Source organism: Nelumbo lutea, chromosome 1, assembly GCF_056320005.1.
Source record: "Nelumbo lutea isolate HS-2025 chromosome 1, American lotus-T2T, whole genome shotgun sequence".
Lineage (NCBI taxonomy): Eukaryota > Viridiplantae > Streptophyta > Magnoliopsida > Proteales > Nelumbonaceae > Nelumbo > Nelumbo lutea.
Genome location: NC_142684.1, coordinates 102698325 through 102721495, shown reverse-complemented (window position 1 = coordinate 102721495; position 23171 = coordinate 102698325). Strand labels below are relative to the sequence as shown.

The 23171-nt window shown below is 40.1% G+C and overlaps 1 non-coding gene across 1 annotated transcript; it reads left to right on the top strand.

Annotated features, from left to right (window-relative positions):
• The first annotated feature begins 10573 nt into the window (after positions 1-10573).
• Positions 10574-10680, top strand: LOC148876487 (small nucleolar RNA R71). Its single transcript, XR_016106260.1, has one exon. It is a non-coding gene; the product is annotated as a small nucleolar RNA R71 (small nucleolar RNA).
• Positions 10681-23171: the final 12491 nt, after the last annotated feature.

Here is a 23171-nt window from a genome sequence, read left to right as displayed (position 1 = left end):
ACTAACTTTTTCTCTTAACCAAATACAATCTTTACGTTTACCAATAAACATGGAAATTTTGTTTCGATCACTGTTTCCGACTTCCGAGCCTTGCGTAAAATAAAATAAATAATAATTCTTGCAAAGTCCAGGCATAGTCCAAACCAACCAGACCTTGTTGAAGCTAGTTTCTTGCAAAGTGACGGGCTACATTTGGGTAAACCCAACAGTTTCTGGGCTGGGCTTGGCTACCTGGCCTTAATTTTGAACTCGTTTGGAATGTTGGTCCAAAGTCAATAATCAGGTCCAACCTTCATTTATTTATTTTTTTCCCGCTAACTGCTAATGCTAAATCAGGGAGCTTGAAGATTCAAATTCGGATTCGGACCTTCAACTAGACCGAGTGGCGAAGAAGCTGAAATTAGCAAGAAAAGGGGAATGGGGTAGAACGGGAATGGACTGAAAAACAACAAGCATCTGAAGATTGGGAGGAGGAGGAAGATTGTGATATTGATGATTTTCTAGTGGATAATGTAGAGGATCAGGGACTAAATGAAGAGGAGGAGGATGATAAGGAGGTGGCTCCAGCGGATATGGACTTGGATGCCATGAACTGTGTCATGAGGAGAATGGAGCATAGTGATCAACATTTTGAAGAGGTAAGACTCAGCTCTCATCTTGTGAATTCTTCAGTAAATAGCACTAATATCATAGCACATTCGAATTGGGCTGGAATTTATTTTTTGCTTACTTCTCATCTGATCTTAGTTAAAGGTAAGCTTAAAAGAGTAGGGGGCAGACTGAGTAGAAGTGTGAAAAATCTTGTCTCTAAGTTTGACTACAGAAAGGGAATAATATGAATCAATTGCAATTTAATGATTTGAAATTAACAAGAGTTAATACTCGGTAGATCAAGCCTGCTTCTCTCAGGGTGAGAAATTCTGCCATTAGGAAAAAAAGAATAAAAGTGAAGGCTAAATTGTTTTTTAACTGTAGGGGTAAAGCCAGGGGGTTCAAAAATAGACTGTCTGCAGTAAGTTTTAATTCCCATTTCTTTAGTCACAAGGTAGAAACTCACCACATTACAGAAGCAGGTTTGATTTCGGTGATGATCAATAAGGAAAATAAGTTGGTTAGGAGTTCTACCCCACAACAGGCCCCAGGTAAAAAATGAGAATTTTAAGCTGGAATTGTTAGGGATTGGGGTCTGCCCTGACAATTTGTGCTCTAAGAGGGACCTACATCAACATAGGAGCAGATGTTTTTTTTTTTAATGGAAACTAAAGCTTCCTTTTTAAAATGCAAAAAATCTATTAGGTGGGTTAAGGACTAGAACGGTTGGGGGGTAGATTTTGTAGGCCTCAGTGGGGGCCTAGCTCTTCTGGAAAAAGGAGGTGGAAGGTAAGGTTCTTTTTGCTAACAAAAATATTATACATGTTAAATTTACCAATCGGGGGGGGGGGGGGGGGGGTGTTCTGGCACTGCTCCTTCATTTATGGAGAGCCAAAAAGAAGCCAAAGAAATATTTTCTTGAAAAAGTTGAGTAACTTAGCTAAGTTTGTAATTGGCCCTCAGGCTTGTATTGGGGACCTCAGTTTCATTTTACATGGCTCTAAAAAGGAAGGATGAAGAATCTACAGTGAATCCCAACTTTTGAAATTTAGAAATTTCATAGAGGATTGTGGTTTACAAGAAGTTCAAAGTGAGGGCCCAGCTTTCACTTGGTCAAATAAAAGGGAAGGGAATAGGCTCATTAGGGCCAGACTTGATAGGGTGGTATGTAACTCTCAATGGAAAAACTAGTTTGCAAATTTCAGGGTTAAAACAATGGTTACCCTAGCTTAGATCACTTCCAATTTTACTAGAAAATGTCTCTCGGAACCATAAAAATATAATAATTTTTAGATTTGAGGAAATGTGGACAGATCATGAGGATTTTCAAGGACTGTTAGAGAGAGCTTGAGGGATAAGCAGAAAGGGATCCAGCCAACTAGAGTTGGGAGCAAAATGTAGGGTTTTGAAGGATCACCTCAAAGTGTGGAACAGAACAAATTTTGGAAATGTGAGAAACAAAATTCATGAAGTAAAAGATCTGCTTTGTGAGGAGGTGAGCAAACCAGGGATTGAATTTAGCCAAAATAAGGTAAATATGTTGGAAGCATATTTGAATACTTGGCTGAGGAGAGAGGAATTGATGTAGTTGCAGAAATCAAGGGTGAACTGGCTACAAGCTGGGGACAAAAACACGAATTTTTTTCACTTAGTTGCAAAAGGAAGGAATAGTAGGAACAAAATAGTTTCTCTCAAAGCTGCAAATGGGGACTAGTTGTCTTCAGAAGAGGATATCTCAGTAGAGCTGGAGAACCATTTCAAAAATATTTTCAACTCTTTGAAACCAGAACTGCAAGAGGAGTTTCTTAATAGTGTATTAGCAAAGTTGAGTGAGCAGGAAAAGGAAAACTTAGAAAGAGAAGTTTCTGATGAAGAGATTAAGGAAGCATTATTCCAAATGGCTCCAAAGAAAGCCCTAGGCCCTGATGAATTTCCAAATCTCTTTTCCCAGAGGTTTTGGGGAATTGTAGGAGGTGATGTGGTCAATGCTATTAAGAGTTTCTTTGAAGCTGGATACATGCTTAGAAAGTTTAATGAAGCATATATAGCTTTGATCCCAAAACTTAAGAATCCAAAAGAAGCTTCTCATTTAAGACCTATTAGACTTTGTAATTCTATTTATAAAATCATAGCAAGATTTTAGCTAAAAGGATCAAACCATTGTTAGGCAGCTTGATAAGTGAAAACCAAAGTGCCTTCACTCCAAGTAGATATATACAGGACAATATTCTGGTAGGTCATGAAATTATACATTTTATGAAAAACACCAAAGGAATAACTCCTTGGATGGCTCTTAAGCTTGATATGAGCAAAGCCTATGATAGGGTGGAGTGGAGCTTTCTAGAGAAAACTATGATAAAGATGGGGTTTGGAGCAAAGTGGGTAAGTTGGGTCATGAAATGTGTAACTACAGTTTCTTATAGAGTCTATTTCTACTTTGCTCTGAAACTTTGTCTTCAAAACTCATAGAACTAACTTCCCAAAAGAAAATAAATGGCATTTCAATTACCAGAAATTGTCCAACTGTCTCTCATTTGTTTTTTGCAGATGATAGTTACATATTTTCTAAAGTAGAGATAGGGGATGGCCAAAGTATACTGGATGCTCTCAAATCTTATGAGGAAGCCTCTAGGCAACAGGTAAATTTCTCAAAATCTAAGGTTTTTTTTTTTCAACAGAAATTTACATCATAGACTCCAAAGATTATTAGCAAGATTTCTAAAAATGAAAAAAGTATAATCTCCCTCTATTTACCTAGGACTCCCCACAATAATTGGAAAATCAAAGAAATCCCTTTTCAATTTTCTAATTGAAAGAGTTGGAAGATTACTCTCTAAGTGGCATGAATCTCTACTATCTCAAGCTGGAAAAGAATGGCCAATGCCATCCCAAATTATACCATTTGGGGTACTAAGGAAATACAAATGAAGATGAACCCCACTAAATGCACCTTAAAGTCACCTCAGGAAAATTCATGGGTTTTGTAGTCACCCAACAAGGCATAGAGGCCAACCCTGAGAAGATACAAGCCATACTAGACATGAAGCCCCCTTGGTCAATTAAAGAGACACAGAGGCTCACCGGCCAGATCGCAGCCCTTAGCCGATTCATGTCCAAGTTGGCCAACCAATACATACCCTTCTTCTGAGCCATTAAGAAGTTGAAGGACTTCCAATGGACAAAAGATTGCCAGAAAGCCATTAAAGAATTAAAGCCCTACCTCACATTGCCACCACTATTCACGCGGCCCATCCCAAGAGAAACCTTATTCTTGTACCTCTTGATTGAGGATGAGGCAATCAACTCTGTACTGGTTCAAGAGGATGAGGGAATCCAAAGGCCAGTATATTATATCAACAAGGTCCTTCATGAGGCCGAGATCAGATACCCAGAAGTAGAAAAGTTATCCTTTGTGCTAGTGGTCTTGACAAGGAAGCTGGGGCCTTACTTTCAAGTTTACAACATCTCGGTGTTGACTAACCAACCCTCAAGTCAGTGCTCTCAAAGCCTAAGATATTGGGTCGGCTAAGCAAGTGGGCTATTGAGCTATCAGAGTTCGACCTACACTATCAACCAAGGCCTACAATAAAGGTGCAAGCATTGGCAGACTTCTTGGTTGAATGCACCTTCAGCCACGACTACAGCTAAGCTTCCGAGATTGAGGAGTCTCGGCCGAGCTAAACCTTGTTCGTAGATGGATCCTACAATGCCAAAGGAAGCGAAGCTAACCTTATACTTCTCATCCCAGATGATAATGAGTTGGAGTATGAGGTCTTCAGCGACTCGCAAGTGGTTGTAAACTAGGTGAACGGAGAGTATGAGGCCAGAGAGTGAAATATGGCCGAATACTTGGGCAAATTCCAAGAGTTAACTAGTCACTTCCAACACTTTGCTTTGCACCAAGTTCTACGGGTTGAGAACAAATGAGTTGGTCCCCTATCAAAACTTGCAAGCTATTCGGAATCGGCCCTTGTCCAAGTTGTGACATCGAGAACTTAACACATCCCAGCATCGAAAAGAATCAAGTGTCTCCCGTCGAAGCTGCACCTTGCTGGATAGATCCTATTCTTTCTTACTTATAACATGAACAACTACCATCTGACAAGAATGAGGCAAGTAGAGTCCGACGGCAGTTGGCACAATATGCCATACTTAAAGGCAAGCTGTACAGAAGATCCTTCACCCTACCCTATCTCAAATGCCTTCTCCGAGAGGAGGGCGAGTATGTGCTAAGAGAAATTCATGAGGGCATCTACAATAATCATATAGGAGCAAGGCCCTGGCATAGAAAGCACTCAGACAAGGATATTTCTGGTTGACCATCCAAAAGGACGCTATTAAGTTGGTATAGAAGTACGATCGATGCTAAAGTGGGGAATGGACCTCCTTAGACCTTCCCCCAAGCCATAGGGAACAAGAGACAACTCGTCGTGGCAGTAAACTACTTCACTAAGTGAGTCGTAGCCGAGGCCTTGGAAACCATTATGCCTAAGGCAATTCAGAGCTTCTTTTGGAAGAATATCATTTGTCAATTTGGCATCTCATACATGTTTGTCACCGACAACAGCTGACAGTTCAACAACTCCAAGTTTAGAGAATGGTGTGGAAGCCTAGGAATAAGGCAACAATACACCTCAGTCAGCTACCCTCAAACTAATGGGCTAGCCGAGGTCACCAATAGGATGATCCTAAATGGATTAAAGGCAAGGTTAGACAGAGCTAAAGGACTCTGTGTGGACGAGTTGTACAACATTCTATAGGGGTACCGAATGACACATCGGACTGCCATGGGTAAAATTCCCTTCAACTTGACATATGGAACAGAGGTTGTCATCTAGTAGAGATGATCAACCGACCCTTCGAACCAAGGCATACCAGAAAGCTGAGAACAATAAAGAATTAAGGAACAACCTTGACCTATTGGAAGGTGTCCAAGAGCAAGCCCAAATCAAGGTCACAACCTACTAGTAAAGAGTTTTAAGACACTATAACTCCTAAATTAGAAATCATCACTTCAAGGAAAGTGACATCATCCTCAAAAAGGTCATGGTACCTAAGCCTGACATTAAAAAGCTTGGCCCAAACAGGGAAGGTCCCTACAAAACCAAGCAAGTAGTAGGACCTGACACCTTTCGGTTGGAATATATGGGTGGAAGACCAATGCCTCCTACTTTGAACTTTGAAAATCTCCAAATGTACTATTAATAGAAATGTAAGGGCTTGTTCATTTGCTCTAAAGTCTGACAACTAAAAGTGCAATAATTGCATTAAGAGGTATATTGGTATTAGTAACATTTTTTTTCCTCTGAATTCTGAATTCTGAAAATTATCAAATATCCATTTTGACCCCATATATGAGAGTTTTTGTTTGTCTTTTTTTGAGGGTATCATTGGAAAATAAAAAGTTGTATGATTACACTTTAAGATATAAGAGATAAGAGGAAATGAACAACCAATTTTCTCTAAAAGTTAAAAAATTCCTCTTAAGAGATAAGAGTTATGAGGAAACGAATAGGCCCTAAATACCTTAGTGGAAATTTGTGAATGAAAAGTGCAAGTTCCTCTCATTTTTTATCGAATCTTTCTTTGTGTAAATGTTCTCATCCCCTATAGTCACCAGGACCCCTCGTCCAACCAACCGCAACATACAACCTTTCTTAAGGTTATACGTTTAGACCAGACATTGGCCCCCTCGGCTGACCGACTGTAGCATACAACATTCCTTAAGGTTATATGCCCATACCAAATGTCGACCCAAGGCATACAATCCTTTGCGAGTCATACACCTAGTTGCCTTTTGCCCTTTTTAACTTAGGCTAGAACCCCCGAGACCTTGACAATTGTTAATAAGTGGCCCACAATCCCAGCCTCAACCTCAAAGACCTTAAGAGGAGAGAGTCTTTGTGAAGGCCAAAGAGCTGACATCGGCCACTCACTTAATAAAAATGCAATGAATGATGCAATAAGTAAACAACACTTCTCTACTAAGGCAATCACCTTCTTTCTTCTTTGCTTTTGAGCACCTTATGATGTCAATCTCGGCCTAAAAGATTCTAAGGTGGAACATCTTCACGAAGGGCTCTTATGATGTCAACCTTTTAACAAGAAACTCAAGTTCCATTAATTTAAGTGTCTTTACAAAAAAAGGCCTCTTATGGGGAGGCGTCGGCCCCTTACAAAAAAGGAGAGAGAATAAAACAAGTACATGGAATAATCATTGAAAAAGGGGTCCTTGGCCTTGGACAAATATTTTTACTAAACATCCCCAGTTTGAACCTCGACCTTAGCATTCTCTTCAGCCATTACACCCTGCCTGATGGTCTAGTGAGCACCACCTTCAGTCTCAGTCATGTCCACCACATTGACCTTCTGTTGGTTCTCGCCCAAGGGATCTAATTAACTAATGTCAAAGTTCAGGAAGAACTTCGACACATGGATTCTATAGTCCTCATACCCCTCCAAGTAGGTTGTGGAGGCAAACTTGGCCAAGTCCTTCTTGTGCTCCTCTGAGGCCTTTAACCCTAGCAAGTGCACTAGTTATCAAGTAGTATAAAATATCGTTCCCACGATGATTTAACAAAACCATTTGATTTGTCTTTCTTTGCTCCTGATGCTTTCTTTCATGCCCTAAACAGAAATATGAGTCCAATTAGGTGCTAATTCAGTATAAAAGACAGAATATTTGGGGATAAAAATATGATAAATTCTACTCTCATCAAATCTCCCACACTTAAACTCTTGCCCGTCCTCGGGCAAGACAAAACTCAAAACAAAATTAAAACAGAACAAGCTAACTAAAAGATGACCTTGGATTTTTCTCAACAGGGTATTGGTTCTCCCGCATGCCTTGATCCAGTATTAATGGTCCTTCTAGTCATCCATTTCTTTTCCTCTTTAACTTGTCAAAGAATAATCTTAAATCGCCAATCCACATGTTCCCAAGTGAAATCGACAATTAAGGGAAATAGGCATCTCTTTGCATGAATAATTTAGGACTATAGTAAACCCTCTTTGTTTTCATAATCACATGCAGCAAGATTCAAAAATACCCTCTCTTGATTTTTCATAACAAAACAAGGAATGTTACTACCATAAGCTTGCTTATGTGTCACATTTCCACCACTTATCATGAGTCCACTGCATCAAAAGGTGAATTAGGGTTTGGGATCTAAGGATGAGTGCATTTTATGCTCCATCTCACCCTTTTCTTATTCTTTTAGTGTGTGTGCATTTTATGCTCCATCTCACCCTAGTTCTTTTTTTCTTTCGGTGTGAGTGCATTTTATGCTCCATCTCACACGAGTTTTTTTTTTTTTGGATAACATGTTCCAATACATGAACTCATTATCGTGGTCTCAACATGCTTACCAAAACAAGTTCTGCAATAATCAAACCATATTTTTCTATTAGAAACCAAATGCTCACAAGGGTCAAATCTGTATTGCATCTTGCTCGTTGATCATTCAAACTACTAGTATACTTTCCATAGCCAAAAATTTCAGCTAGATTTGTCTGCATCCTTTCCTGTCTATCCCACCTAAGCACATGATTCAGGGTGGTTTGCAATCATTCAAAAACAAGTCTCTAAGGAGCAAAAATTTCAAAAGGAAGGGTTAATAAGATGATTAAAGCATACTAGAGTCTGAAAAAAAAATTATCAACCTCTTAATCCTCCCCCACACTTAAGATATACATTGTCCTCAATGTATAGAATATGCATAACAAGAACAAGGGGAGAAAGATTTAAGAGGACTTCCCTGAATAACTTGTTGAGATCCTGCAGATGTGAGATACGAAAAAAAAAAAAAAAAACACACTCAAAAAAGAAAACTGAACAAAACAAACAACTAAACTTAATGGGTTGCCTCCCACAAGCGCTCTTTTAAAGTCGTGAGCTTGACTTTCTCCTTTCTTTCATGGCGGTTTCAAGGAGAGAATGGACCCATGGTGGATGGGTTGTTCTCCTTCAATGTAATGCTTCAACCGCTGTCCATTTACCTTGAATGTACTCCCATCATCATTATATATTTCAATCGCTCCATGAGGGAATACTTTAGCCCCTTTAAAGGGTCCACCCCACTTGGTTTTCAACTTCCTATGTTTCCCCCTTTCATCCTTCATAGGTGGGTTTAAACCTGGAATAGGGACCTACATAATAAATGGGAAGGGTTTTATGTGAGATGGAGGTAAAGATGCATTATGAGTTGTAATTTCAAAAGAATCTGGCTCAGAAGTCAAATTTTGCAATTATGATTTCAATACAAACTTCTGCTCTGCTTGTTGCAATTGATTAGGACTATTGTTAAGTGCAACTTTCAGCGTGTCTTCTAATTTAGATGTGTCTACTTCGGATGCACCAACATCAATGCTATCGATTGCATAAATTTCATGTTCAATTGTGTTGGGATGTTCCATGGTGTTAAATACAATGAACACCACTTCTTCACCATTGATTCTAAGGGTAAGTAGACCTTTTCGCACATCAATTAAAGCATCGCCAGTAGCAAGAAAATGTCTCCCTAGAATCAACGACATTGTCCTATCTTCCTCCATATCCAACATAATGAAATCAGTAGGAATAATAAAATTGCCCACTTTGACCAAAACATCTTCTACTATTCCCATTTAATGCTTCTATCAGCTAATTGTAGGATAACAGTTGTAGATATTAGTTCATGCAATCCAAGTTTTTCAAAAATAGAATAAGGCATGAAATTTATACTAGCACCTAAATCACATAAAGCTTTTTTTCAAATTCAGTATTCCCTATGGTGCAAGGTATAAAAAAACTCCCTAGATCCTTAAGCTTTGGGGGCAATTTCTTTTGAAGAATGGCTGAACATTCTTCATTTAGTTTTACCATCTCACCATCCTTCCACTTTCTTTTGTTGGACATTACCACTTTTAGGAATTTGGCATACTTCGGCATCTGTGACAAAACATCAAGAAGATGAAGGTTAATATGAATCTTTTTGAAAACTTCTAAAGATTTTTCAAATTGCTTATCTAGTTTAGCCTTCAAGACTCTTCTTGGGTATGAAATAGAAAGTTCAATTTCATGTAGATTCAGTTTAGGGGTACTTTCTTCATTCTCCTTTTGTAGATCGGCCACTTCAGCTTCCTTGCCATTTCTTTGAATTTCGTCTTGGGTATGAAATAGAAAGTTCAATTTCATGTAGATTCAGTTTAGGGGTACTTTCTTCATTCTCCTTTTGTAGATCGGCCACTTCAGCTTCCTTGTCATTTCTTTGAATTTCGCCAACTGTTTTCCCACTTCTTAAAGTTATGGCATTTACTTGCTCTCTGGGGTTCCTTTCTATGTTGTTGGGTAGCCTTCCCTCTTTCCTTTCTGATAACATGCTTACAATTTGCCCCACTTGAACCTCTAAGTTTTTAATCGATGCTTCTTGCTCTTGGAACCTTGCTTCAGTGGCATTAATGAACTTAGAGATCATTTCCTCCAGATTGTTCTTTTTTTTCTTGTGGGGGCGGCTGTGGTTGGAAACCAATAGGTGCCTTGTTACTCCATGAGAAGTTTGGGTGATTCCTCCACCCTGGGTTGTATGTATTTGAATATGGGTTGTAGTTTGTCCTGCCAGCATGAGAGATAAAATTAGCATTCTCATGGGAAATAAAGGGACTATTTATTTGACAATCAGAATTGGCATGTCCTATTTGACCACATAAATCGCATGAGATGCTAGATGGTGTACTAATGGCTGCAATACTAAAATTATCCAGTCTCTTATTTAGATTGGCTATTTGTGCAGATAGGGATGCAAAGGAATCAATGTGGTGTACTCCCCTTTGATTGGTTCGATCATTGCTCCACTAGTAGTTGTTTGATGCCATCTTCTCCACTAAGTCATTTGCTTCCTCTGGAGTTTTCTTCATGATAGTACCACCTACGGCAGCATCAATAATGGACCGATCAGAGGGGGTAATACCATTATAAAAAGTTTGTATTTGTCGCCAAATTGGTATCCCATGATGGGGACACTTCCTAAGCATCTCCTTGAATCTTTCTCATGCTTCATACAAAGATTCCCTCTCAAATTGAGCAAAGGTAGTAATATCATTAATTAACTTTGCTGTTTTGGAGGGTGGGAAATATTTAGCCAAAAATTTATGGGTTAGATCATTCCAAGTGGTGATACTTCCTGCAGGGAGTGAGTTAAGCCAATCTCTAGCTCTATCATGCAATGAAAAAGGAAATAATCTAAGCCTAATCGCATCATCACTAACTCCATTATGTTTAAATGTATCACATATTTCTAAGAAATTAACAATGTGTGCATTAGGGTCATCACTTGGTAACCCACTAAACTGAATGCTGGTCTGGATCATTTGAATTATTGCAGGCTTTATTTCAAAATTATTGGCATGGATGGTAGGCTTGCAAATGTTAGATGTCACCCTATCAATATTTGGACAAGCATAGTTCAAGAGGGTGCGATTTCCTTCTGCCATCTCTCCTTCTATCTCTATGGCTAGTTCGCAACTAACAACCTCTTCTCGTGCTTTTCCTTTGTTGGCCCTTTGCAACAAGCGAAGGGTCCTTTCAATCTCAGGATCGAATTCTACTAAACCTTCCTGTCTAGTGCGTGTCATGCACTAGTAAATCTGAACTAGCAGAATTCGAACAAATAAATAAAAATAATAAAAACAAATAAAAGAAAATAATAACAGAAATAAAATGTCCAAATTAATCAAGCTTAACAAATTCCAATATTATTTAGGATTAAATCTCCGGCAACGGCGCCAAAAACTTGATAGCTATATATATATAACTCTAGCAAGTGCACTAGTTATCAAGTAGTATAAAATATTGTTTCCACGGGGATTTAACAAAATAATTATTAGAACCACAGTCTTCTCTAATTATTTGAACAATCAAAATTCAGTTTTGAGCAAGAACTACTGAAAATAAAAACTAGAAAAAAAAAAATAGAGCAAGGGTGATCACTAACTGAATATGCAATTGATGAAATCGCTGGGACTTTTAGGTCCACCTAACCAGTGTAATGAATATTGATGGGTTTGATTAACCAAGATTATTTGTCATCCCCATAAGCTGAGGTCTTCTCAATTTTATTTAATATCCTCTCTCGAGATATACTAAACCTAGGTAACCCTTTGATCTCTCAAGTAGAGCTCCCAAGATGGAAGTGCATTAATTCCAAGAAAAAACATTAAGTTCAGATGAATCATGTATATATATCTCTATATACCATTCAATTCACACTATGAATTATTCCGTCGATTATGTGAATTCCTCTCTCGATTCATTCACATAACACAAATCAATTAAGAGGTGGTCAAGCTCTTAATTGCATTAAGCACAATAATTCATAGACTATATGGAAATCACAATCTTGGATAAATCATAAAGATAAAAATATATTCATTAACATGGTTATGCTTTCCACAGCCCTAGCAAGAAACAAATCAGTTCATGATAAGAGAATTAAAGCAAATAAAGGGAAAGAAAGAACTCTTGAATTCGCCCATGGTGCTGAGATCTCCTCTTCTCACCGCCACCTTCTTCTTGAGATTTTTTGAATTCTTGATCTTCTTCCCTCTGTTTCTTGACTTCTTTTCTCCTCTCTTGGTTGATTTCTCAATGCAATTCGTGATCCCCACAGAGATTGAGTGATTGTGTGATGCCTAAAGCTGGTCCTTCCCCTCCTTTATATAGCTTAAGGGGAGGGGGTGGTCTCCTACTTCCTCTTGAAGTTTATCTTACAAGAATAGAAAGTCCTATTCTAATCCTACTCTTATCTCTTTATCTAATGAACTCAATCCTTTTATCTTTCTAAGATTACATCAAGAATTTAGATCTGGAAGGACTCTTCTCAGTTTCTTGTTCTTTGATTCGTATTAGACCTCATTTGTGAATTGAGTAACTGCCAAGCTTTTCTACAAGTTGGGCTTCAACTACGGATTGGGCCTTCCTATGAATTTTTTGCGACTTCACACCCGGATTTTACTTCAATGCATACCGAATCTGTAAAAGCCCAAAACATAAAAGTTGTGGCTTTTTCTCTTATCTTTCCAGTGAGTCTTGAATTAGTCCAATCGGAGTTCGGATACGTGAGTTAGGCCTAGATTACTGAATGGTGCCGAAACTATGAAAAATCATCCGATTTGTCTTTCTTTGCTCCTAATGCTTTCTTTCATGCCCTGAACAGAAATATGAGTCCAATTAGGTGCTAATTCAGTATAAGATACAGAATAATTGGAGATAAAAATATGATAAATTCTACTCTCATCAGCCTTATAATCCTCAACGGCCCAAGAAGATGTCTCCTGAAGCCTCTACTCCATGGACTCCAGCATGGGCTTCGTAGACCTTAGCAGATCTTTCTTCGCTGCTACATCAGCTTCTAGGCCAGCCTATGCCTCAAACGCTCAGTCTCTTCTTGTGATTGGTGCAATTGTTGTACCAAGACCTCCACTTTGTTGTAGAGGCCCACTCCACAAGAAGCCACCTACAAAAAAAGAATAACTTTACATTAGGTGGAAAATTTTAACTAAGGGAGAAAGTAACATCACCAAGGAAACAAGATCTCTTCCTACCTCGGCTATCTTGTCCAACAATGTGTCCCAAATGGCATGGGTAGAAAGTTGGGTCCAGGACTGGCGATCCCTAGAGGGAATCATTCCAACCACCAACTAACAGTTGAAGCCTACATTGCTTAGGATGTCCCCCCTCCCTAACATTCCAAACCGGGTGGAACATCCAACGTTGCGAAAACAACTCATCCTCTAGGGGGTCCGAAGAATGAGGAGCTGTTGGTTCTAATCCTCCAATAATGCCCTCAGCTCGACGATCCTTCACTGAGACCTTTTCCGAAGCCTACTGCTCGCGGACAGCTTCGTCCGGCCACTTTTGTACGACCACTTTCATCCTTCTAGCCTCGGTGCCACCCCTCAGCTGAGGTGGGTTCTCTTCATTCTGCCTCCACAGCGTCCCCTCGGCCAGGCCCTTTTGGGACTTCACGGCTGCCTCTAGCAGTAGCAACATGTCTTTCATGTTATCCTCCATTTCTTCCAACAAGAGAAATAAACAAGTCAGAAAAGAAGCAATAAAATTCAAGTAATGTCGCAACTGGAAAACAATGGGAGTGTCCATACTAAGGGGGGCAGGACTAAGTTAGTGTTAGATAGTTTGTATGCCCTTAGCTCCAATTAGTTTTGATGTACTTTAGACATTTATTGTAAATGAATAAAGTGCATGTTTGATTCAAGTTGTGTGGTATGTTTCTGTGTAAGACCCTTAATTTGGACACTTAATGAGACTCGTGTTAATTTAAAATGTTCACAGCCAGTGAGTCAGTTTGGGGAGACCTATCCTGATAAGGCTATCACTGATGTGCCACTAAGTTGGTTGGGGAGGCGCTTGTCTCAGCCACCAGGGTGAGACCCGAGGTACATGCAGTGAGGGTTCAACTTGAAACCCTAAACCGGACCAGATTTTTAGTATTGCCCTGAACCTTGGTGATGAGTGGGCAAAACTGGAAAGTTACACCTGACCCCTAGACTCGATTATGATACTGCACTAGGTGGCGGATTGGGCTATCTTTGATATTCCAATTAGTGAGATCCTCAGAGGGGGTCAAAACCTGGGTATGTTGGGATGGTTCATGAACCCATCTGAGTGGGTGATCATAGTGACAGGATCAGCCCCTTTGTCGGACAAAGGTAATGATTGGGGATGCACTCTCTCTGATGGAAACCAAGACTGCTAGTAGCCGATTTCAACCGTTGGAAATTTGTTTTGCAAAATATATTTATAATGATATAATATATTATGTACGGTTTCAACTCATTTGCAAAAACGGTTTTAATCCCCGGGGTCCATCCTAGTGGAGAGTGCAGCACTGTGCCTTGCAATCGAGGGAGAGGTCCTCTCTTGTCGGGTAGTGTTTTTGGATCATTATGGGTTGAGAGGTTAAGTGTAAGGCCATATAGGGTTATACCTGATGGGCTAATCTTGCATCTGCCCACAGTCCCTAGGTTTTTATAAGATGGCTTGGCCCAAGGACCACTTAGTGTAAGTGTTGGGCCCATAGAGTCCATGTGATGGGCTCAAGGGGTTCACTGGGCTTTCTAGTGAATTTGGCTAGGCCTTGTAATAGAGGTTGGGCTGAGACCATGTGGCTGATGTGTAGATCAATGCTTAGGTCCCACACCATACAAAGAAACCCAACTGGGCAGCAGTTTGGAAACCTATTGAGCACTTGATGCATATTGGGCCTAAAGCCCATTTCGAACTGGGCTGATTTGATCAGTCACTTAAAGGGGCGGATCTGAGGTTAGGCCAAGCCAAAAGTATTGGGTCTTAACCCTATCCACTCATGGAGACCAAATTCAAATTAGTATTTGAATTTGGTAACCTCCTGATAAGATCAGGAGTGGGCTGATCTAATCTACAGATAGGATTAAGAGGACTCCTTATCCAAATACCGATTTGGATTAGGATAACTCCTAATGAGATTAGGAAGTTTCTTAATCACTAAGAAAATGAGGAGAAAACCCTAATTTCGAATTACAAGAATTCAAACCCTAAGGGTAATTTGTAGAACACACTGCAACTTGAGATAGGATCTTAGAGAAAACCCTAGAGAGAAGAAAGCTATTCACCACCTTTTGCTCTAGTTCTCTCCTCTAGTTTCAGCCGCCATCTACGGCTAGTTCATTTTTCTCTATAAGGGAAAGATCAAGAAAGGTTCTTGATATCAATCTTTGCTGAAAGGTTGATCGTGTGTGATGCTCATTGCTTCCATCGAGTTCTTTAGAAGAACCTGGTTCATGGGATGAACACTGCTGGTTCAGCTTCATTATCATTATGTCATCTTCAGTGGGAGCAATTCTTGGAAGTTTTGTTGGGTGTGAACACTGACGTTGGGAGATACTATTTCTCCGGATTAGGTATATCCCTTCCCCTCTCTTTTGGTTCAGATCTGGTTCGGTTTTGGTTTAAGTTAGATCCTTGAATACTGTATTCTAAATTTAGGGAATATGATTCCCAATTGGAAGAAAGGTAAGAAATTTTTGAAATTTGTCCACCCATTCCTAACCATTTTGGCATCCATATGATGGACCTTACCATTCTTTCAGTGGTATCAGATCAACAGGTTTGAATCTTGAATCAAATAAAAATCAGATATGAACCTGTGCAAATGGGCAGAAGGTGTTCTTCCTGAATTTGCGCAGATTATTTTAATTTCTAGAAAATTATTTCTGGATGTGGGGAGATTGATCTGAAATTTATTTTATAAATCTGAAATTGATTAAGAACTGTTCTTTATTTATTTCTTGATTTATTGGGTTGTTCGTACATGGAGATCGAAGAGCAATTTCAGCGCAGAATGTTTGCACATTCTTTTAGCAGTATTCTATTCATTGGTTCTGTAATTTTTTTTCTTTCTAGACTGAATGTATAGGATTCAATCAAGTTGTAATTAATTAATAGAAATTAGGTTTTCTATTTTTTTTTTCTTTCTTGATTGAAGTTGGCGGCAGTGCTGAAGGTTCACAGATATCGCTATCGCAATCTGCGTTTTTGTAGTTTATGAAACTGCAACCTTGCGTTCTAATCTCTGTTTTGCAGGTGGATTTAGTATGAACAACTCCTTGTCTGATTTTTGATTGTCTGTAATCAGATTTGTTAATTTCAGATCTTTCTTGAAATTGATTCTTGAATTGAAAATTAGTTTCAGACCATTTCGGACCAGATTGGACAAAAGATGTTTGGACCGAATCTAGGGTTTGAAGGAGACTGTCTTCAATCATTTTTCCCACTTTTAGGTTTGAAACTAATGTTTAATTATAAGAATCAATTTGACCCAACCTATAAAGCCCATTTTTAAAGAGTTAAAATTGCACAAGCCCACTTTTGTGCGAAAGCTATATGGGCCAAACTACTAACCGCTATTCAGCCCATATACCTAGATAATGTTAATTGTTAATAATATGGACTTTTAAATAGGCTTATTAATAAGCTTTACAGCAAGTGATTGATTGGATTAATTCTTCCATTGCATGTGATGTATGGATGTATGATGTGCTATGACCATGGGCCATAAGCACTTGGCCCATGATGATGCGATAGTGGCTCTTGCGCACAACGTGGTTGAATGCACATCATTTCCATGGTGTCCCTTACGGTCATTGGATAACCCCTCCCTTCATGGTGGGCCCCACAACCCTGAAAAGAGTCACGTGCAGAAATCTTAGCCAATTTGGGCCATCAGAAATTTGATTTTATGAAAGTCAGTAGGAGCCATTTTGGTTTGACCTAAATTAACTAGGGCATAATTTTTGTTCCCTCTAACAATATGAGTGCATGTGATAGGGAGATTCATTTGATGAACTCTCTAAAGGCCTTTCGTCATTAGCATGACGATGGGTCCTTCAGTAATGAGGAAACACACCGTAAAATTGGGCTATTCATTTGCTGTTGGATCTGTCAAAGTGTTTCATAAGATGATAGAGCGTCATAGACCGATGTGGGAGGGGCTTCATTAGAAAATGGAAAACCTCTCATGGTACATTGGAGTAACTCAAATATGATGGGTGAGCATTCACTGGACAGAAAGGTTTACCCTAAAATGGCTATGAACCTTGTCTAACAGAGGCCAAAGGGAAAACTCATACAATGAGTGGATGTGATCCTTCACAGAAAAGTGGTGGGGTTATGCAGCTGAAACAGTTGGCTCCATGCACCCTATGTGATTTCCCACATTTCCAAAGACATTTCGTCATCTCTGTCACTGAGATAGGAGGGAAATCTCATAGATGAATAAATGAAAATGGAACATAGATTAAAAGTCATATCTATGTAGATTACTTGAATCAAACTAAGGTTGTGGACTAACATTTTGTTGTTTAACCAAAAAATGGCAAACGGTCAATATGCAAAGCTTCTCGATGATAATAAGCTTAAGGGCCCAAACTATGCCGATTGGTATAAAAACCTTATGTTGGTCCTAACTTCAGAAAAGTTAGATAAGGTGGCAAAGAATCCTACACCGGAACGTCCGAGAGACAGGGCCTCAGAAGCCCGCAGGAGGGACTACCAAGAGTGGGAGAAGAAAAACTCCCTAGCCCATCCCTGGATAATCAGATACAGAGGTAGTTTGATCAAATCAAACTCGCCAAAGACATATTAGATAGTCTAAAGACTATGTACGAAGAGCAGAATTGTTCTACTCGCCAAAAGGTCCTAAAGAAGTTCATGACCGCACAGATGAACAAAGGGCAGCAAGTTCATGACCGTTGTCTCCGGATGATGGGCTACATAAACGAACTAGAGGCCCTTGGGTCCAGGCTAGATCTGGTGACACTGATAGACACCATTCTTAACTCCTTGCCTTCGTCCTTCAATCTGTTTATCATGAATTTTAACATGAACAAGTTGAACGTCAGCTTGCAAGAGCTCAGCAATATGCTGCAACGAGCCAAAGAACTGACTAAGAAGGATGAGCCGATAGCCATGCTTGTTGAAACTGACAAATCTGGCAAGAAGAGGAGGGCAAAGAGAAAGCCCTAGAAAAAGGCCACCAAATCTAAGAAACAAAAGAAAGACAAGGCATCCCGATGCCTGTCACTTCTGCAAGCAGGCCGACCACTGGAAGAGGAACTATCCCGCCTACCTGGAATCTAAGAAAGGTGATCTCGAAACTTGTGTCATAGAGACTAATCTGTTAGTTACTTCTGTATCCGGGTGTGTTGACTCCGGGGCTTCAACTCATGCGTGTAATTCACTGCAGGGGTTCAAAGTAAGCAAAAAGCTGAGTGAAGGGGAAGTGACACTTTACTTGGGGACTTCTACAAGTGTTGCAGCTATGATGATAGGAACCGTAGAATTAGTCTTTAGAGAAGGAATTCTTGTACTTAAGGATTGTTTTTATGTATAGAACTTAAGAAGAAATTTGATTTCTGCTTCCAAACTGTATGCTGATGGATATACTATCTATTTTAGTAATATGATTACTATTAAAAGCAACAATAAATTAATGGCATGCGGGGAACTGGAGAACGGTCTCTATGTTCTACATCCTTCTCTAGAAACTAACTTAGCCGAAACTACGTCAGTCGAAATCCCCAAGAAAAGAACTCGTGATATAGTTAGTCCCACATGCCTGTGGCATTACCGACTTGGCCATATCGGTATTGATTGAATCACAAGGCTGGTAAAGGATGGTCCTTTGGATTTTCTAACCGTAGAAGATCTTCCCACTTGTGAGCCTTGCCTCTGACTAAGATGAAAAACGGCCATTTAACGGTAAGCCTAAAAAATGTACAAACACACTTGACCTTATACATACTGATGTATGTGGTCCCCTGAGTATTAGAACTCCTAACCAACACATGTATTTCATCACCTTCACCGATGATTACTCACGATATGGTTACATGTACCTAATGAGACAGAAGTCCGAATCTTTTGATAAGTTCAAGGAGTTTAGACAAGAAGTCGAGAAGCAGTTAGGGAGAGAAATTAAGGCCCTTCGATCAGATCGAGGTGGCGAGTATCTCTCTGATGAATTCAGGGACTACTTGAAGGCCAACGGGATAATATCACAGTTAGCTCCTCCTGCTACACCACAGCATAACGGTGTTTCAGAGAGGAGGAATAGGACATTGTTAGACATGGTTCAATCACTTCTCACGCGCTCCCACATCCTTTTGGGAATATGCATTAGAGACTGCTATCTACGTGCTGAATCGAGTTTCAACCAAATCGGTTCCGAAAACTCCATATGAACTTTGGCCGAAAATAGACCAAGTGTTAGACACTTGAAGATTTGGGACTGTCATGCACACGTTAAAAGAACGAGTGCGGACAAGTTGAAATCCAAGATCAGTTGTTGCCTATTTGTAGGCTACCCAAAGGATTCGGTGGATTATCTATTCTATGACCCAACTGAGCAAAAAGTGTTCTACAATCAAAATGCCCAGTTCTTAGAAACTGATTACATCTTGGACACCCATCATCAAGAAATAGTTCTTGATGAGGAGAGCTCAGGAGCAATGGGAGGTGTCCCACAAGTTCCAGGTAGTGACCAACCTAGAAGGTCCACCTGGGTATCCAGGCCACCAGTCCGTTATGGTTATGACTAGGATAGTTACCTGGTGGAAGCCTTGACTAGTGAGGAAGATCTTGTGACTTATGTGGAAGCTATGTTGGACATAGATTCCCAGAAGTGGGTGGAGGCCATGAGAGCCGAGATGGACTCAATGGAGGTCAATGGAGTCCAGACTCCATTGAAACCTACAAAGCTCGTTTGGTGGCGAAAGGGTATACTCAGAAAGAGGGCATCGACTATGAGGAAACCTTTTCGTCTGTGGCCATGCTTAAATCCATTAGGATCCTGGTAGCTGTAGTAGCATACAATGACTACGAGATTTGGCAGATGGATGTCAAAACCACGTTCCTGAATAGAGATCTTAATGAAGATATCTACATGCAGCAGCCGCAAGGCTTCATTGTTGCTGGTCAGGAACACATGGTATGTAAACTTAATAGATCCATGTATGGACTTAAGCAAGCTTTTAGGAGTTAGAACATCCGTTTTGACACTGCTTCATATCGTTTGAATTTGAGTAGAATCCGGATGAACCTTGTGTTTACAGGAAGTCCAGTGGGGATAAGGTTACATTCTTGGTGTTGTATGTGGACGATATCCTACTCATTGGGAATGATGTAGGAATGTTGACTTCCGTCAAGGTGTGGCTTTCACAGCAATTCTCCATGAAAGATCTTGGAGAAGCCTCCTATATACTGGGTTTTCAACTCTATAGAGATAGATCGAAGCGGATAATAGGATTATCCCAGGCTGCTTACATTGACAAAATTGTCAAAAGGTACAGCATGGAGAACTCCAACAAGGGAAACGTTCCTTTTACGCACGGAGTCACTCTCTCCAAGAATATGTCTCCCAAGACTTCTGAGGAGATTGAGGGCATGAAAGACGTTCCCTATGCCTCAGCCATAGGGAGCATCATGTATGCCATGCTGTGCACACGCCCTGACATTGCTCAGGCGGTGAGTGTGGTAAGCAGGTTCCAGGCCAAACCAGGGCAGGAGCATTGGATTGTTGTGAAGAACATACTCAAATACCTTCGAAGGAAAAAAGAGTTTTGTCTAAGTATTCGATGGTAGTTCACTACAAACCCAAGGGTATACTGATATCGATTTCCAATCGGATCCAGATGATAGAAAGTCTACATCTGGGTATGTTTTCACGATAGGAAGAAAAGCAGCAAACAGGGGTCCACGGTAGACTCCACAACCGAAGCGGAGTACATTGTTGCAAGTGAACCTGCCAAAGATGCCGTGTGGATGAAAAAGTTCATTTACGAATTAGGAGTGGTTCCATCCAACACATCACCCATCCCGTTGTTGTGTGACAATAATGGAGCGATTACCAGGCTAAGGATCCTCGAGCCCACTCGAAGTCAAAGCACATCGAGAGGAAGCCATGTACTATGGGAGATCATTGGCAGAGGGGACGTCCTGATTCATAGGGTAGCATCAGGGGATAATGTGGTAGACCCATTAACTAAGCCACTCACACAGAAAGTGTTTGAGAAACACGTAGAAAGCATGTGACTCCGGTTTGTACCAAATTGGACCTAAGTGCAAGTGGGAGCTATTAGACAGTTTGTATGCCCTTAACTCTAATCAAATCGTACCGTGTGGTGCCACTGGCTAGGTTGGTTCATGGGCCAAGTCTTGGGCCAGGCTGGGCCACGAATTGGGCTAATGTTAAAATTTAACATAAATTAAAAAATAGACAAAAAATTAAAAAAAAAATCTTAAAATTTTATCGATGTACACAATTGTTTATATATGCAATAATAAAGTACAGGTTGGGCCACGAATTGGGTCGCAGGTGACAAGGTTCGTTCAATTGTACCATGCTATGCTGGCCTATGGACTTGAAGCCTTAGGCCTGGCATGGCTTGCAGTCTGTCATGTCAGACTGGCTCAAAATTGTGCCAGGCCGTGAATGACACAACCATATTTACACCTAGGGGCAGAGCTAGGGGTGGTAGAGGGGAGCCATGGCCCCCCTATGCTTTGAAAATCCTCATGGTAGCTATTTAAATCCAAATATATTTTGCTCCTCCTACCCATATTTCCTATCTTTTGGCCCCTATCCATGTTCACTAGGCTTTGGCCCCCCTCAATAAAAAATCCTAGCTCCACCCCTGTTTACAATTCTACCTACCACTATCCGGTTAATACTCTCTCTTGTGGTTCACTATGGTTGGGCTCTTAGGCAACTCGATGTAAGTAATGCTTTCCTACATGGCTACCTCGATGAGGAAGTGGCACTTTGGGCCTAGTGTCACTTTTGTCCCTAGGCTCTTAGACAATCCATGGGTTTTTTTGATCCCACATGACCACATTTTGTATGCCATCTTAAGCATTCTCTTTGTGGTCTAAAACAAGCTCTAAGGGCCTAGTTTACCTGACTACAATATCATTTGGTTCATCTTGGATTTAGTGAATCTTGGGTAGATAATTCTTTATTTATCCGTCGGTATGGTACTATGTCATCCTTCTTCTTGTATATGCAGACGATATACTCATCACTGAATCTTCTACTTCAGTCATTACTACTATCATCTCACAGCTCTCTACCACATTTTCTCTTCATGACCTTGGTGATGTCATTACTTCTTAGGATTGGAGCTCCATCATACTGTAGATGGTGTGCATCTTTCAGAATGAAAATATGTTCATGATCTTCTCCTCAAGACTAAGACGCATGAAGCTAAACTTGTTCATACACCTATGGTTGCTTTTACCCATTTTGATGTCACTCAAGGTTCACCTGTCTCTAATGCCACTGAATATCGCAGTGTGGTAGGGGTGTTGCAATATATTACTTTCACTCGGTTGGATATTAGTTTCTTTGTTAATAAAGTTTGCCAATTTATGGAGGAACCTATTGATGTTCATTGGAGTTCTATTACGCAAATCTTTGTTATTTGAAGTCCAATATTGATCATGGAATTCTTTTTCATTCCTCTCATGAACTGGCTCTAGAGGCATTTCCAGATGTTGATTGGACTATTGCCTGGTTGATCACTGCTCCCAAAGAGTGTTTTATGTTTATTTGGGTTGTAATCTAACTTCATGGATCTCTCATATCATAGCCTTGCCTCCACTATCGCTGAAACTATTTGGCTTCAGATGTTGCTACAGGAGCTCGATTTGAAGCTTCCTCGACCTCCAGTAATCTAGTGTGACAATTTAGGGGCCAAATTTCTCTCATCCAATCCTGCTCGCCACGCTTGAACTAAACACATAGAGTTAGATCTTCATTTTATACGAGAGAAGGTTGTAGATGGGTCTCTCATTGTCAATCATGTATGTAGTCACAATCAGATTGCTAACATTCTTACAAATCAATCATGTATGTAATCACAATCAGATTGCTAACATTCTTACAAAACCTCTTCCCTCCACCAGATTTCATCAGCTCATAGCCAAGTTTACAGTCTCTAAGAGACCACTAAGCTTGAGGGGGGATGTTAGAGGAGTCTCTTAGTTGCCC